Consider the following 18,595-nt stretch of genomic DNA (forward strand, 5'->3'; position numbering starts at 1 on the left):
AATATACGGTATGTCCAACTTTAGTTTTGAGTTACAGCTCTATTAAAATAATGTTTATTTGCTTGTTTATGTGCTGCCTTTCTCCCCACTTAACTTGAGTGTAGGCTTTCAGGCTTTGAAAGCACTTGATATTCATTGTGTAACTGCAATTCTTACAACAAATTTTTAGTCAGAAATAGCCTTACGCCCTGAGAATGGAAGAACAGAAGTGAGACACAGAAAGTGTCTTGAGAAGATCATCTAATAAGTGATGAAGGCAAAAATTTGGCTAAGGACCTTCTGATTCATAGCTCATTCTAGCTCACACTAGTACTTTCTGCTAGTTTCATATTTGGAATATGCTCTTGGTACATAGAGTAGATTTTGATGAGTTCCTTCCCAACATGAGATGCTGTCTTGTATTCACCATGTAGTGGTAATCCATTTGACTCCTATGCTTTTACTATGTTGAAGAGGTGCTCTGAATAGGCATCAGTACAGTGATTGTCGGTTTTTCATTCCTTAAACCACAACACCCTTCATTCTTTATCTTCACTTAAAAAGCAACAACTGTATTCTACATGGTAAAAACAGATTCTCTTTTTTTCTGGGAAGATTATATGTTTATGATACTCTAGACATATAGTTGTTTTATTATCATTCATGCTAAGTTCTAAGGACAAAAGAAGAATGCAGTATTGTGACTGTAAACAAAAGCAAACAGAAATGGTTATTTCCACCGACACCTTAAAATGGCCATAACACGGTTAACCCTAAATTTTGCTTCTATGGAAACAAAAGTACAAAGATAATAAAATAAAAATGACATTATAGTGCAGTTGCTGGTGTGTAAAGAGGACAAGTAGGTAAGAGGAAATTTTCAGAGTCCTTAATTACTGTCAGCCTGCTAGATGGGTAATCCATGGCAGGTAGGGTCATCAAAGCGAGATATTCTGACATGGGGCCAGGATGTTTAAAACACAACCTCTTATGATGTGTACATGCCAAGAGTATGAGAGGCCCCATTGCATGTCTTACCATTCTAAGAGGCTAGGTTGGTGAATATGCAAGAAAATAATTTCTTTCTAACAATACCTTGACTGTAGAACAGTCTTCCTAGATCATTTAAGCTGCATCTCTGTTCAGCTTCTGCCAGACAGCTAAAACTATATTCTTCCAAAGATCCTTTCTTCTCTAGGATTAGATTTATGTATTTATTGCTTTTTATAGACTGTTTTGATTAGCTTTTAGTGGATGTTTTTCATCTGTTTGTTTGGGTGGGTTGTTGTTGTTTGTAATTTTGGTCTGCTTTTAGTGGATGTTTTTCATCTTTTTGTATTTTTTTGTAATTTTTATCTATCTATCTGTCTGTCTGTCTGTCTGTCTGTCTATCTATCTATCTATCTATCTATCTATCTATCTATCTATCTATCTATCTATCTATCTATCTATCTATCTATCTATCTATCTATCTATCTATCTATCTATCTTTATTGATTGATTGACTGATTGACTGATTGACTGACTGACTGATTGACTGACTGATTGATTGATTGATTGATTGATTGATTGATTGATTGATTGATTGATTGATTGATTGCACTTATATGCCATCCATCTAGACATGTCTACTCTTGGCAGCTCACAACAGACAAGATAAAAACAGTTAATATATAATAAAGGTTTAACAGCAATATACAATGATAACAATAGTTCAAGATGGGAAGAAAAATAAATTAACTAGTGCTTGGAGGGAAGGCCTGTCTGAATAACCAGATCTTAAGTTGGTTTTTAAAAATGCCCAGTGAGGGGGCCAAACAGATCTGGGAGGGGAGTTTGTTCCAAAGAGAAGGAAGGAGCCACTTCCGAGAAGCCCCGGTGTCTTGTTCTTTCTTTCTGGACCTCCCTCGGCGTTAGGGTCCTCAGTCGCCTCTCCTGACTGGATTGAGTGGTACGGGTAGATCTAGGTGGTAGGATGCGTTCTGCTAAGTATCGAGATCCTAAACCGTTTAGGGCTTTGTATGTAATCATTAAAACTTTGAAATCAACGCAGAAGTGTACGGGCAACCAATGCAAAGCGGCCAGAGTGGAAGTGATATGTTGGTGTTTCCTCGCTCCACTGAGAAGTCTGCCTGCCGCATTCTGCACCATTTGGAGTTTCTGCATCAATCTCAAAGGTAGCCTCACATAAAGCACATTATAGTGGTCTAATCTCGAGATTATGAACACGTGCACCAGAGTGGTGAGCGCCTCAACATCAAGATAGGGACGCAGCTGGGCAATTCGCCAAAGATGGAAATAGGTGGAATGGACCACTGATGCCACCTGAGTTTCCATGGTGAGCGCCGGGTCCAGATGTATCCCCAAGCTGTGAACCTCACTCTTCGCAGTAAGTGACCCCTCAAAAAACGAGAGGGAGTTTCCCATACCACTGATGGTGGGGCCACCCACCCTCAGGATCTCCGTCTTGTCCAGGTTCCGCCTCAGGCCATTTTCCTGCATCCATTGCAGTACAGTCTCCAAGCAGCGCTGAAGGGACAGAAAGGCATCCACTGTGGTGGAGAAAAGGAGATGTAGAGCTGAGTGTCATCAGCATACTGATGGCATAATGCCCCACACCCCCTGATGACCCCACCCAGTGGCCTCATATAGATATTAAACAGCATTGGGCAGATGATCGAGCCCTGCGGAACTCCACAATTTAGGCTCCATGGGGCTGAGTCCCCCTCCCCAAATATTAAATCCAAATATTAAAATTGTAGAGCCTTAGTGGTGATAAATGCTTTAAACAAGCAAGCAGATAAACAGATAAATAGATGATGGTGCATGATGCTTAAAGGAGGACATGAGGGTTGTGGAGTGAATTCTTAGTAATGACTAAGAATATTCTGTGTCCCTCCTAGAGTACTTCTGTATCGTATGAGTAGTATATACACCACTGGTTGAGAAGCACTACTTTAGTAAACTTCAAGCTGACTTTGTGCAAATATTGTCAGTCAGTCCAGATAAAAATCATATGAAGTTTTCTACATACACATGATTCCTGCCCACCTGTGTTCCCTACAGATCCATCCTGCAGATGTGATAATTGGAATGACTTTACTCTACATCATACTCTACATCTACCAAATAGGTGATGTTTTTTGACAGTGGGTGATTGCCATAGATACAGCTACCTAGAAAATCAGGTGTTACAGGAACATTTGGTTCTCTATCCTGGCGTCATGCATCCCAGAAAGGTGTGTTTCTGGCCTGTACATATAAGATATGAGTTATATTTTGTGGTCTGTTTCATTATGCGCATTTAACAATTTGGATATTTCTTACTTAAGTTTTGTCCTATCACCATTTAACTGCTATCAATAGTATATTTCACCTTAAATGATACTTTTTAAGTTAAACATTTCCCAGAAAGGAAGGAATAAAAGGTAATATTCCATTAGGCGTGATTTGTTTTGTTATTAAAGCACTAGTGTGTGAAGGAAATGCATCTAGTGAAATTCTTTTCAGCTTGAGTCATTGGCAAAAGATTTCTTGTCTTCCTAACAGAGCATCACCAGAGATGGGAAACATTTGTGTTTTTCAAACAAAAGCTCCCTAACCATCCTGGACCTCCTACGAGCATGGCCAATTGATTGTGGAAATTAAAAATGTTTCTCATTTCTGAGCACGACCTGAACTTCAACAGGCATAGTTGCTAAATAAAATAATAAGCCTACACTTTCTGAATATTTGACCGGAATAGTGATAAGTGCACAGATCCTGTTTAAAGTGGAAGAATCTTTCTGTCACATCCTCAATGAAGCTAATGCAAAATTTCCAAGCCATAGGCAAACAAGCTCGCCATAGGAAGCATTGTTTCCTTTATCTGTAGTTATCAGGATCCACAAAATAGCAACAATGTACTCACATTTGAAGTTTCCATGCATATTTTTAGGTACAACATGTTGCAAGCTCAGTTGCTGCTCACTTTGAGTATGGCTACATGGTCAAACACCACAGGGTTTGCTCCGTTTATTATTAAACAGATGAATCTGAACTATTTTTGTCTTGTGTGAACACTGACTGCAATTTCAAATGTCATATGAATTGCGAGTCAAGTCATCAAAACAATTTGTCTTTCCAGTATAGTCACACCCTTCATGTGGAGCATAGAGCTGGAAGTGTGAGGGTGTGTGGTCACGTTTCACTCAACATTAAACGTCAGTCCGTCTACATCACAGCTGAATCTGAATTTTGATTATTTTGCTGTCAGGGGAATATAGGTGGTGCCTGTCTACTGCTGCAGCAGTCTCCAGACATAAGTTGGAGAAGTTTCAGTGGTTGCGCTGCAGATGATCTTCTGTGAAATCTTTTTTTTAAATTGCAGCAGCTAAATAAAATGCCACAATGTTCCAGCTTACCTTTAATCTAAAATATACAGCATGTTGCTTGGAGGAATTCTGAAGTGTCATTAGTATGCTGATGACACCCTGCTATGTTTATCTTTGTCATCTAATCCAGGTGTAGCACCTTACATTCTAAGCAGGTATTTGGAGTTAGTAATGAACTGAAAAAGTAATGAACTGAAGAAGCTTAATAAGAAGCTTAATCTAAGACAAAGTTTTGACGGTAAGTAGTTTAGCAGTTCTGGATTTGATATTATTCCCTGTCTGGATGTTTTTTTTTAAGTTCTCCTTTAAGGTTTAGGCCACTATTTTGAAAGCGCTTCTGGACTTCTGTTGAGAACCCAGCCTAGGTTACTTCCCAATGAAGGAGGTATTACCCTTGTAATATCTGTGAAAGTCGATCCCAGGTTAAAGCACTGCAATTGATTCAGATGGTTTCTGGCCAGAAAGCAGCCAGAAATTAGTGTTTGTCCGGAATGTGGCAGCAAGAATGTTAATGGACAGGACTGTCTGCTTTGATGGTATTGCACTAGGATTCGAATCTTGGAATTGGCTTTAAGTGTGTTTCTAGGCAAGCTTCAAGTGGTGCTTCTTATCTTTCAAATCCTGAGTGGTTTGAGACTAGATAGAGGAATCACTGTGCGAGTCTGCCTGTGTGCTTTAGTTAGCTGTGTAGATATTTTGCATGTTTTATTATGTGTGCTTGTCTACATGTGTATTTGCATGTCAAAGATACAACCCCGTGTTATGATTAGTAGGGGAATAAAAATGGATTAGATTCAACCAAACTCAGTCTGGGCAGAATCAGGCTTCGGTGCCAGGGAGAGATTAGCATATTCTTGTTGTTCCTGGTAGAAGGATGAAAACTGAAATGCAGTTGAATATTTGTTTATGCTTTGGTCTTTAGAAATGCATATACTCTGTCGCGCAAAAGAGTGTATTCTTCTGTGAAAAAAAGATGGGAAGAAGTGGTGTTGCATGATCAACAAGTCCACCTTCTAATACTAAGGCACTTTTTACAATGGCATCACCAACTGCTTTGGAGAAGTGATTGTGACTTTGACTGTTCCTCCTTCCTAATGCCTCCGCAGTTCATTGTTTTTTTTAAAAAAGCTTTAATTTGGTTTCCAAGCATCACAAATGCAGAGCCTCTGTACCTGCCTTTTGGAAGTTTTTCATTTTGTTTACCTGCAAACCTCTCTATCATCTTTGCTACTTTTCTACCTATTGTACCCTGAAATGTGGAGAGTCAGAAAAGGAAAATAATTTTTGTTTCCACAATGGCTTGAATCTATTTGCTCATTTCCACTTAGAGTAAACTTTTTTTAATTAATGGGATTTGTATAAATATTGACTTAACTGTTTAGTAATTGGTTCAGTTTTTCTGACCAGAAATTGGATTTCAAGTTGTGCTGTGCATGGGTCACCCAGTACACTTTGTGTGTGCATTGTGAGAACTACGTGGCTTCTCTCTGACTCAACTTATGCTCAGATTTTCTGTGATGCCCATGTATTTCAAGCATCTGGACACACCCCATTTGCCACAGTGGGAACACACAAATGGCTATGTCTTGCAGTTGTTTCACACAGCACTGTGGAATTTGTTCCCATGATATGCATCAAAGAAGAAATTCCCTGTGTGGACACAGTTTTTCAGGCTTGTATCCCAGTCAACTTCAAATTCTGCTCATTTTTGCCCTTCACCCCCCACCTTACTTTCCTTGCTCTTTCTTAAGCTCCTGCTGTTCTTTGCTCAGTGTCTGAGAAGGGGTAAGCCTTTCTTCAGCTGGTCGAAGAGAGCAGGCTGAAGTGCATCAGAGACTACTTGCCCCTCTTACATACGCCTTTGCCACCAGAATAATTTGCTAGATGAGTCAGGAAAAGCAAGCAGTTACATTTATCAGGATATGCAAAGAAAGAAACTAGTTCATGATGATTTTTTTTCCCGTCTGATCCCTCATTTTGATCATACTGGGATCATGTCCTTGTGAAAAACTTCCCTCAAGAAGCAGAGGAGGGTCAGACTGGGGAAACATGACCTTGTCAAAGTGGTGCTTCAGATGAGATACGTGAGAGGAGGTTGCATTGTCTGTACTTGTATGAAGTAGTTGCACCATCTTGTGAATTTTCCTCTTAATTTCTTTAGGCCATTAGGTAAGGGACAATGTTGATGGAGATGGACAAAGCTCCTTTTTAGAATGCAAAACTGGTGGGCACAATGGGGAAAAACAATAACCTCTTGAACTGAGTACAAGACACAAACACCCATCAAATGCTACACACACACACTCCTAAAAGTAAATTAGTTGAGACATCTAAAACCCCAGAGTGAAGAACACACAATGTGTAGCAATAACAGCAACATTCCCTGCACTGAGTGGCTGCACAGAATGCAGAAAAATGCAGTGGCTGAAATCCTGTTGTACAGTTACACAAATGACGTAACTTTCAGGAATGAACTGCTGTCGTTTAGAAATCTCTGTAGCCATTAGTTACTTAGCGTAGCAAACTGCACTAAAGTAGGTCCATTTGAATCAGTGCAAGCATTGTCATAGTTGACACAGATATTTCTGATGTACCTAGAAAATCAGGTTTAGTCTAGAGCCAATACAGAGACTTCATTTAGATCCCAATTTTAAATTCCCTTTCCAGATGAACCAATATATGTGTCTTTATGGAACAAAATAAATGTATTACTTAGAGCCACCTCTGTGAATTCAGTAGAGATCTGTGAGGAATCTACAGCTTTGAAGCATGGTTTTTATAGCCTCCAAATGGGGAAAATGCCATTCCAGAAAAATCCCCTCACTAAACCATTTGATTCCAGAAAAGGGAACTTTCTGAACATTTCTTCTAGTTGTATCCTCGTTTTAATTGGAAGATCCATTTTAAATGAAAAATGCCACAAAATTCAAAGTGATGTATGAGAAAATCCCTACTTCTGTATGCAGTTTAGTAGTACCATTTTCTACCATAGAACTGCTAAGCTTGACATTTCATCCAGTTTCGACAAAGTGAACAAAAAAAATAGCTGCTTTAGTATTTTCCATGGTAACGGTAGTGAAAATGTTCAGATTTCTGAGTAGCTCAGGATTGGGGGAATCAGACAAAAACTGGGTACATAGAGATTGATCCTTGCAGAAGTGGGTCACTTCCTAAATGTATGGATCAAGTCCCATACTCTATCTCAATGTGTCTGTGTATCTCTTTAATTAGAGATTTTTCCATAGGTGTGGCCCAAATTAATTGCTGTCTTTCAGCAGAATAGAAGAATTTAGCCAGAGAAAACTGTCAAGAATTGTCATAAATTTGCAACAACTATTTGACAGAAGAGAAAAATGCTTAATATAACAACCTCCTAATTATAATAGTGGATTAAGGAGAGAGAGAGAGAGAGAGAGAGAGAGAGAGAAGAGAGAGAGAGAAGGACACAATGAATTTACATTTCCAAATAGGGGGAATGAGGGCCCACATCTAGTAGATGTGGGCCAGACACCAGTGATCTTAGAAACCATTAAAACATAACAGAAATTTCCTCCACATGTCCTAGAAAGGACAGAAAAACTGGGGTGCTGGAGACCACTTGTTACCCCTCCCACAATGCAGCTAAATTGTATCAAAAGAGATATAATTCAGTTTTCCTGGGAACATTTATTTTTACACTACAAATTTCAGAGTCTCCATCAGCATGAATTCTAGGAGTTTTAGTTCAAAAAATTTATTTTCCCCAACCTCTGCAATTTTCCAATAATGAGTAACATAATGAAGACATATTCACCACTTTTCCAGTGAAGAAATGTTCTGAAAGCTCCGTGCTGTGCAAAGCTGGATGTGTCCAATGTTGGTTGTTATCTGAAGGAAGTAATTGGAGAAGGTCCTAATACTGTAAAAGCATATCAGTCCTCTAGTGTAGTATCTGTTACAGAAAGCATAAAAGCCTTTCAGAACTCTGAGTCTGTTAGCTGTAGAGATCTATGGGAAAACAGTGGGATTCCAAAGAATGGTATTTCCCTGCTGTGAGGCACCAATTTCTATCTTTATTTAAACCATTGCATGCTTGGTAAAGTTAGATTTCAAAAAAATGTGCGGTTTTTACTTGGAGATTGTTTTTCCACCAAGCTAGTTAGTGGATTGTAACAACCTGTTCTGAAATATTCTCTGCAGCAAGCTTAGGGTTTCAAAATAGGTTCCTTGGGCAAATATATGTTACACAACCCTACAAAGGGTAGAGTGTGACTTGGCTGAGGTATTCGAACAGGATGTAGACGTTTAGCTCATTACCTCAGCTGCACAGCTGGTGGGCTTTGGCGAGTGCCTTGAACAATCTCTCCTGCAAAGATTCCTGCCGAGGTTAATGGAAGGTAAGCAATGGTATATCAGAAAGATTACCTATTAATGGATACAGTAAAACAGATTAATGGGCAAGAAGTGACAAAGAAATATAAACAGACCAAAACAGGCTATTTCATAATCTGTTTCTGTATCTCAACAATAAAGAACATGCTTTCAAATTTCCTTTCACCTCAATCAAGAAAAAAAAGTTTGAAAAGGTAGTTGTACCTTGCATTGACTTAAAGGACAACTGAAACCAAAATTGCAGCTTCATTTTCCTGGTTAGGTGACTGTGTTACCAAATCAGGTTTTTCTGGCATAGAAAACAACATAATTAAATTCATAGGTGTTTTCATAGTGAGATTACAGTATCTGATTTTGCTGAATATTTTATGTAGATCTGATGAATAAAGTCAGGAACATCTAGATCAGGGGCCTCAAACTCAATTTACCTGGGGGCCACTGGAGGCAGAGTCTGGGTGAGGGTGGGCTGCATCAGATTTTCCGCCAAGCGGAGCAAGAGTTTGAGGAACCTGCCCAGGAGTTTCCTTAGCCCGGCTGGGGCTCCAAGGAGGAGGAGGAGGGGTGCGCGAACCACGGCCATGACCCCCTCCAGCTCCTTCTTCACTACTACCACCACTACCAGGATGAAGAAGCGGAGAAGGGAGGGAGCGCCGGCGACTGCCTGGCCAGGGGAGGAGGGCACGACATAAAATTTTTAAAAACCTCACAGAATTTGCCTTGCCAAAGGAGAAAAGCCCCCACCAGTGCCCGCAAAATCAAACAGAATGGGGCAGGGGCCCCCACAGGTGTGCACGCATGCACGCACACAAACACACACACACCGAGGTCCGGCAATCTTCCTCTGACGGCCCTCCTCAAAAAAAAGCACACTCAGCAGCAGCTACCCCCACCATGACAGAGGAGCAAACTGTGAGGTGAGCCCAGGCAGCCTCCAGAGCCCAGGCGGCTGAAGCAGGATGAAGAGGAGGAGGAAGCACCGCTGGGTGCTGAGGTGGCCGCTGGCTGGACTGGTGCCAAGAGAGAAAGAGAGCCGCTTCCCTGGAAGAGGTGGCGGCAGCGGCAGCTGCTGTTGGTGGCTTGGAGGCGCTCTTCGAGGATCGGCTGGGAGCGAGCTCCACTCTTGGGCATCGCTCAGCAGCGGCTCGAGCACTCGGGGAAAAGAGCCAGCAGTGCACTTCACTCACCAGCTCTCCCCTAAGACAGCGCCTCCTGCACCTTTCATCTGGAACTGCAGCCTGCCAGCCAGCAGACAGGCGGGCTGGCAGGCAGGCTGCAGTTCCGGATGGAGGGTGCAAGAGGCTCTGTCTTGGGAGAGAGCCGGTGAGCGAGGTGAGGCTTTTTTGACAGCAGAGGATGCGTGGGCGCTTCAGGGGGCAGGCAAGGCGGGGTCCACAAATTGTCATCTGGAGGGCTGCAAATGGCCCCCGGGACACATGTCTGAGACCCCTGATCTAGATCCATTTTGGTCTGGCTTCAAACCTGATTATGGGACTGTTTCGGTCTCCTTGATGGAGACCTACGGCGGGAATGTGTCCTTATTGGTTCTGCTGGACCTCTCTGTGTCTTTTGATACCATCAGCCATGGTATTTTTCTTGCTTGGATGGGACTTGGAGGCATTGTTTTACCATGGCTCTGGTCCTCAGAAGAGGGACTCCTGATTGACATCCTGGCCATTGACCCGTAAGGTCCTTCAGGGTTCTGTTTTGTCCCCTATACTCTTTTACATCTACATGAAATTGCTGAGAGATGTTTTCTGGAGTTTTGGGATTCGGTGTCTCCAGTATGCAGATGGCACCAAACTCTATCTCCTTTCCATCGAAATCCACAGAAGCTGTAGTGTCTAGTACTAGTAATGGTCTGGTTGAGGGTAAATAAATGAAAACATAATCAGACAAAACAGATGTGCTCCTGGTCAGTTAAAAGACAGATCAAGGAATAGGGATACAGTCTGTGCTGGATGGGGTTTCAGTCCCTCTGAAAACACAGGTGCGCGTCTTCCAAATGCTTCTAGTTTTATCTCTGAGACCGGATGCCCAGATTTTGGTGGTGGCTGGGAGTGGGTTTGCACAATTGAAACCAGTGTGCCAGCTGCACCTGTTTTTAGAGAGGTCTAATCTGGCCATGGTGACACATGCCTTAGTAACTTCCTGGCTGGATTACTGTAACATGCTCTACATGGGGCTGCCCTTGGAAACGGTTTGGAAACTTCAGCAGGTCCAAAACACTTAGCCTTAATTGCTAACTGGGGCTGGTCTCATAAGAACAAGCACTCCAAGCCAATGTGATGAAATCTAAGATCCACGAAATTAGTGCTAACAGCATATGTCAACTCTGCCAAGAAGATGAATGTCCAAAGATTACACAAACAGATTACAAAGTTAGACTTGATAGAGTGGCAAATTTAGTGCACTATCATTCAGCAAAAAATATAACTTGCCAGCCTCCAAAAACCCGTGGGAATATCAGGTAGAGAGGCTGTCAGAAAATGAGGAAGTCGAGATCTTGTGTGATTTCCAGATCCAAACAGACAGATACCTTGAACATAACACATCAGACATAGTAGTAAAAGAACAAAGAAATGTCTGGATCATTGACATTACAATTCCAGGGGATGCCAGAAATGAAAATAAAAAACTGGAAAAAACTAACAAAGTACAGAGACCTGGCAATCGACACATCGTGCCTCGAGAAGAAACACATTTAAGTTATCCCCGTAGTCATTGAGGCTTTGGGAACAATATGAAGAAACTTCACACAGTACTAGAAGCAGTTGCAGATCTCAGAAATCACACCATCAGAGCTACAAAAACGGCAATATTAGGAACAGCTTATATATTGTGTTAATATTTAATAGACACTTAGGTTTTTGGTTAAAATTTTTATCTGTTATATAATACCAGTCAATGTTTTTATAATTTTTACTGTGCCTGGACTTTTTAAATAATAATAATAATAATAATAATAATAATAATAATAATAATAATAATAATAATAATAATAATAATAATAATAGTGCCATCAAGTCAATTCTGACTTATGGCTACCCTTTTCATGGTTTTCTAGGTGAAGAGTACTCAGAAATGGTTCTCCCTTCTCTTCTTCTGCGGGTGCCCTAGGACTGCAGCTTGCCCAGACTGGCTGTACTCACAGGAGGCACAGCAGAGAATCAAACTCCCAATATTTGGCTGTACAGCCAGATACCTAAACTACTGATCTCTTCATCCCACTTCTTGAAATATGGCATCCATATAATATGTGTCTCTAAATGCAATTCTAAAGGATCTGGGGAGGTTCTTATTATAGCAATGTTGCTATAATATGTTATGCTTCTTGGGTGGCAAACATTCAAGACATTTTCCTAAATCTTTTCTGATGACAATGTGCAATGTGTAATATGAAAAGTGCTGTGTTGTTTCTCATTTACTTGGAGAAAGATCAGTAAAATATGGCATAATTATTTCTTCCTTGTATACGTTTCATAATGTGATGTAGCCTGAATCTTTTTATGGATGCATACTCATGTTCCAATTTCTGAAATTCCAGGTAATTAATACTGTCCTTGTAAATATGGGTCTATATTGGCTACTGAAGCAAACTTTTAAACCATGTTTGTAATATTAAGAGTGTTAACAGGCCTGTTAATTAAACCATCGCACATTAACAAATCCATGCTAATTTCTGTTTGTTTTGGCACACAACACAAGAAATGCAGACCATGTTTGCAGGAGACAAATCACTTACTCGGTTTCTGTTCTCTCTCTTTTCACTACCCAGCATTAATTCGCACTGCAAATAAGCATATGGAGATGATTGTTAGCTGTGTAGATGAATTTGCAACAAATACGCAGCATGAAAATATTCGTTCTGGAAAAGAAGGAATTATTTTGTGGCAAAGTGGCGCATCAGCAAAACATATCAGAACCCTTGTGTCTGAGTGAATGAAGTACTGTATAATCTTTTTTTTAAACAAACAGTGAATGCTCCATGTTGTGAGGATTGGAGACAGCTTATTATAACTGGCATGATAACATCTAGAATTCTACAAGCAAACAAATGTCATTTCTTTGTCAGTACTCCTGTGTACTGAGTGTTTAAGATGTTAAAGTTTTTAGAGCATGCTGGAAAATGTAAATAGTGAAAAGAAAACTGGGAGGGTGAAAACAAAATATTGTAGCATGTTAAAGATTGACAGGTTTATTTTAGTGTGAGCTTTCATGGGTGAAAGTCTATGTCTTCAGGCCATGCTTAGTAACGCTAGCTTGTCTAAGTGTGGTCTGAAGAAGTAGGCCATTTCCTTTGAACTGTCCATGTAACTTAGTCTATATGTCCACTTCAAGTGGACGTTTGCCAGTTTCCTTTGTAATAAAATTTGCGGTTGGTTCTTATGCTGCTATGATGTTGTTCTTGAATGAACCAGAAAGGCTAATACTCCTGCCAAAACTATGAATCAGACTATATAAAGATTAGAAGCTAAGTAGGTTCATGGAAGTTCATTTGGCCTATCCATAATTGTCTCATTAAGTTTTTAACCTTCTTTATAGGAAGAAGAATACTTTACAAAGAAAATCTCTTATGAGATTCTCTCTAGTAGCAGACAAACCAGTTCTCATAAGAACTGGCAGGATTAGCTGGAACTCTAGTTCCCAAAGTAAGTAAACAATGAAGATCAGCATGAGAGGGAACAAGGTAACACCTGAGGGAATAGGATACTCTAAGGTTAATAATTCCGGGACCAGGCAAAGGCCATGAAAATACAGCAGAATAACTTTGGGAATAGTAGGGACCCATTTCATAATCTGGCAACAACAAAAAATTAAATCCTGCCCTCCCTAGAGAAATTCCCACAAATTCCCCTATTATTCATAGTGAACTGAATAATGAACTGGATAAAGGGGAAGCCCTTCTGAAGGTAAGATTGATCTGCATGGCATAGTTTATTTCCCACTTTTTGAGTATGTCACTATGACAAATGCCTGAAGGTTCTCTGTGTATTGCTGGCAGTGTTGTGAATATTTAGGGCTTTTGGGGTATGAAAAAGGACCCTGTGGTATCAAAGAACCAAATTTGTTTCAGGATCCTACAACTATGTTCTTTAGAAATGCACAGAAAGGTGAATTAAATCTGAGATCAGCAAACTATTGCAGAATCTGAGATCAGCAAAGTATTGGAATTTCAATGTAATTTTTTTAAGATACAGAGAACATGTTGATGTTCTAATGGCATCAGTAAAAAGAGGAGCACCTCTTAATATTCTTCTTTCAAAACTAAAACTGAAGGGATACATTGAAAAATAAATCAATTTTTATGTTCAATAGAACATAAATCCCTATGGATAAAGCAGATTTGGTAGTTACATGATTGCCATTGCTACTTATACCACAGTGGTGGCATATCAGAAGTGTAATATTTAATCATGTTAATGGACAAACAAACCTGTAATCAACAAAAAGTACACCTCAATATGTACAACAGGTAAAAGTCTAAAATCAACCAAGCAATAAATAATTTTAGTCAGATATATTTCTAAGGAAGACACTGGGAGTTTCCTGCCCAGATTTGATGGGATTAATATTTACCTTTCACAGATGTCACTGGTAACTCCTTGAACTATTTAATTTTTCAATGTTTCTTCTACACTTACATGTTGAAGAGCCCTTCAGAATGTGTTTACTTTAGTAAGAACATTTTGCGTACAGGAAAGCACAGGCAACATTTCTGATGCATTTTTGTGAAAAGTTGAATTCAGGAAATATCATAAAGATCAGACTGTTATGCCTGCGTTGAAAATGTGTTAGGAGGGGAAAATAGATTTGAAGGTTCTTTGAAAGAAGCTAGGCTGCATCTGCTGTGTGTTTTAGAATGATCAAGTGATGACAAGAAGGAAATAGGTGAGAAGACTGAGTTTACTACATTTCTGCCTGTGTAAGTGAGCGGAGAAGATTACAACTACTCACAAAGTGTCAGTTTATTGTGTAGGAGACATAAGAGGAGTGGGAGGATACACATATTAGATTATTCTTAAGGAAAAACTGTGATAGTGTTATATGATATAAAAGCCTATATTTGGACATTATTACACAATGGAAAAAGTTTTTCATGGGCTTTTGATGTACAGGTTTACAGCATTTCATTTCCAGCACTATAAGCTTTATCAATAGGGGCATTCTGAAGGAATAAATGCAGTGTTGGGATTCAGCAGGCCAACAAACGGTTCTGCAGAACCAATAATACATTAGCTACCGGTTCTGTAGAACTGGTGCGAACCTGCTGAATCCCACCACTGGCCAGGATCAGTGGTGGGATTCAGCAGGCCAACAAACGGTTCTGCAGAACCAATAATACATTAGCTACCGGTTCTGTAGAACTGGTGCGAACCTGCTGAATCCCACCACTGAATAAATGGACATTGTGATCAAACAATGAGATTGTGCTGAAGTGAGGTTTGGTAGGGTCAGGTTTAGGAGGCACATTCATGAACAAGGATTTAAAAAAACTTGCACTGAGCAAGTTCTGAAGTATGTTCAGACCCTTTGGAAATTCCAAATATTGATCTTTACAAGAACCTTAAGGGCTGTAATGAAGGTCATGACTTAACTTGCTGGTTCAAAGATGAGTATTTCCTCAACCCATGTCAATCCATTTTCCTCTCTCAGATAGCACTAGTCTACTGACTAGTTCTGCTTTTGGGCCTTGAGGTTTGATAAAAATGACAACAGATTTTTTTTTTGTCCCAGTTTGTGACTCTGGTTGGGGTTAAACAGAATATGAGAATTTTCATGCATGTTGCTGTGTCCTTGTGTCTACTGTCTTCAGGAGTGGAGCAACAAGGGGACAAGTAGAGGGAGTATGATCCAATGGAATCATTCTACTGTACCCCCTCATATGACACTTTCTTTCACTCTTCAAGTTCCTAACATTTCAGTAACTTCAGACATAGCTTTTAGAATACAGCACAGGCAGCCAAAGAGAGGGCACAGGTAACTGGTATTGCAATTTTATAGATAGCATCTATAAAAGGGGTGAAGCACGTTAAATGTCGCTGTGACGGATACTTTTCATGAGGGGGTGCAGGGAATACTTACTAAACTTGCAGATGACACAAACTTGGCTGGAATAGCTAATACCTTGGAAGACAAGAACAAAGAGATCAAAAAGGTCTTGATAGGCTTGAGCACTAGGATGAAAGCAACGGAATGAAATTTACTACACCTAGGGGAAAAAACACACAAATGCACTGTTACAAGATAGGGGATACTTGGCTCATTAATACTACAAGGGTGATCAACAGACTGGCAACCAAGCCCTATGAGGACAGGCTGAGAGAACTGGGCATTTTTTGTCTTGAGAAAAGATGACCGGGGGGGGGGGGAATATGATAACACTCCACAGATACTTAAAAGACTGTCATACAGATCTGTTCTCAGTCTTTCCAGATACAAGGCACAGAATAATAGGCTCAAGGTACAGGAAGCCAGATTTCAGTTGAATATCAGGGAAAACATCCTAACTGTTAGAGCAATAATACAATGGAACCAATTACCTTGGGAGGTGGTGAGCACTCCAGAACTGGAGACATCCATGAAAATATTAGTCAATCATCTGTCAGCTATATTTTGATTTGGATTCCTGGTTTGAGCAGGGGGTGTGACTCAGTGGTCTTATAGGCTCATTTCAACTCCACTGTTCTCTAATTCAGTGGTTCTTAACCTTTGTTACTCAGATGTTTTTGAACTGCAACTCCCAGAAACCCCAGCCATCACAGCTGGTGGTGAAGGCTTCTGGGAGTTGCAGTCCAAAACTCCTGAGTAACCCAAGGTTAAGAACCAGTGTTCTAATTCAATAGTTCTTTATGGTAAATATATTCTCTGAAGTTTTCTTTTGCCCTACTGTCCTTGGTCAATATGGAATCTAACTCCTTTCTAACTGCATAAGGGGCCTATTCAATCCTTCATTTCATGCAAGTGGTAGATCCATGGAGGAAAGTTGTGTTTGTTGAGACTGTTCCCAATATAATGACATTCCACTGGTATGTGAGAATATTAATTGTGTGGCCAAAAATGAACATAATTAGGAAGGCGGGGCGTGTTGCCGTGCTGCAGACAGCTCCCTGAACATCTCCCAGGAAAAGCTGGAACCACCCGGCCTGGGGGTCCTTCAGAAATGAGGGCTCAAAGGGGAGACTAGGAGAAGTCTCCCTGGAGCATGGTGAGCAGCAGAGGTGAGGGAAGCTGGGCAGCAACCTGGTGTTTCTTCCCTCTGAAGAGATCATCCTGAGCACAGATCAGGCGGGAGCCATTTTGGGCACTCAGCTGTGAGTAACCCACCCACTCTGGGGGAGAGGAGAACAAACAAATACGGCGTTGAAAATACGCAACAACAAAGTTGAAGCCTTTGATTAATGAATATCCCCATTAAGCCGAAAAACAAATCAGAGTGAACATATTTGGTGGAAAGAAGGCAAGGAGCGGCAAGCTTGCTTAGCAGTCTGCTTCCTCAAAAGCAAATCTGACTATTAAAGCAGGCTGTTCAAGGCCAACAGTGAGAGAGTGAGACAAAAAAAATCTTTTGTTTCTGGAAAAAATCCCAGAGTGAATAACAGTGGATGGGACTTAAAGCTCTTAGAAACAAGGAAATCAGATTGATAAACAGAGACTGAAATCCTGTGATTGTTGTTTAGCTTGGACTTTCTCCCTAGACTGTGTGGGACTCTGATAATAGAATTTTGTTAGGTTTCTGGAGAAGAAGGAATGAACTTTTAAAAGCAAGGAAACCAGACTGAGAAATGTAATATTGCGGTACCAGGTTTCTCAATAGCATAGATCTGGGAGAGATAACGTTGTTGAGGGTGGACTGTGGAGCTAGGAAAACCAGGACTGGAGTTCTTGATTGAATCTTTGGATTAATGGAAGGAACATATGACAGATTATAAGGACATGTACTGGAGAGACTGAAATCCTGTGATTGCTGTTTAGCTTGGACTTTTTTGCAGGACTGTGTGGGATTCTGATAATAAAACTTTGTTAGGTTTCTGGAGAAGAAGGAATATTTTATCACAGTTGTATTTTAAACTGCTGGGCTAAAAGTTGATTTACATACTATAACATCTGTGTAAAGAATGGAGGAAGATCCTAGGGGACGTTTTTGATTGTGGATTTGGTTTGTTGATAAAATAGTGGAAACTTCTGAAAGAGTAGGTGGTATATTTGAGGGTTGGTCACTTTAGTGAAGGATACAGTATTATTTACACAAACCCCACTCACTGAAAAGATTGAAATAGCCTCCAAAAAACTAAAGCAGTAAATGCTGGAGATATTTCTTGCCCAGTCTCAAAGTTTGGGAGGATTAGTGTCACAGGAATCAGACAAAGAATGGCAGCCTACCATGCAAAATATAATATCAGTAGATTTTCAGGAAGTAAATGAACGTCTTATCCAAATAGTAGATCAGATGAAGGAGATGACATTAGATGTCAAACAACAGTTAAATGAAACTCCTTTGGTCTAGATGGGCGCGGTAGAAATCGAAATAAATAAATAAATAAATAAATAAATAAATAAATAAATAAATAAATAAATAAATAAATAAATAAGTAAATAAATAAATACGTAAATAAATAAGTAAATAAATAAATAAGTAAATAAATAAGTAAAGAAAGAAAGAAAGAGACAGAGAGAGAGAGAGAGAGAGAGAGAGAGAGATATTTGTATTAAACTCCTCTAGCTGTGCAGCAGAAGTGCTGGGATTCACATAGCAGAATTAACTTAAAACTCCCCTATTTAGTTCACCCCTTTTCTTCTCACCAACTAGCACTTGCAGTCTCAATAACTCACTCTGAGACATTATTAAGAGAAAGAATAAAAAGTTTCATTTA

At 40.0% G+C, this 18,595-nt stretch overlaps 1 protein-coding gene across 2 annotated transcripts in view; it reads left to right on the forward strand.

The window, feature by feature from the left end:
- The window catches only part of STS (steroid sulfatase), a 172,110-nt gene that overhangs the window by 13,892 nt on the left and 139,623 nt on the right, over positions 1 to 18,595 (forward strand). Inside the window, exon 1 of one of the 2 annotated variants that reach the window (XM_072994393.2) lies at positions 8,612 to 8,728. The exons of the other annotated variant lie outside the window; for it this stretch is intronic. The gene's annotated coding sequence lies outside the window, so the exon portion shown is untranslated. Of the gene's footprint in view, positions 1 to 8,611; positions 8,729 to 18,595 lie in introns of those variants that run through there. 2 annotated transcript variants of the gene reach the window in all.

Source organism: Pogona vitticeps, chromosome 3, assembly GCF_051106095.1.
Source record: "Pogona vitticeps strain Pit_001003342236 chromosome 3, PviZW2.1, whole genome shotgun sequence".
NCBI lineage: Eukaryota > Metazoa > Chordata > Lepidosauria > Squamata > Agamidae > Pogona > Pogona vitticeps.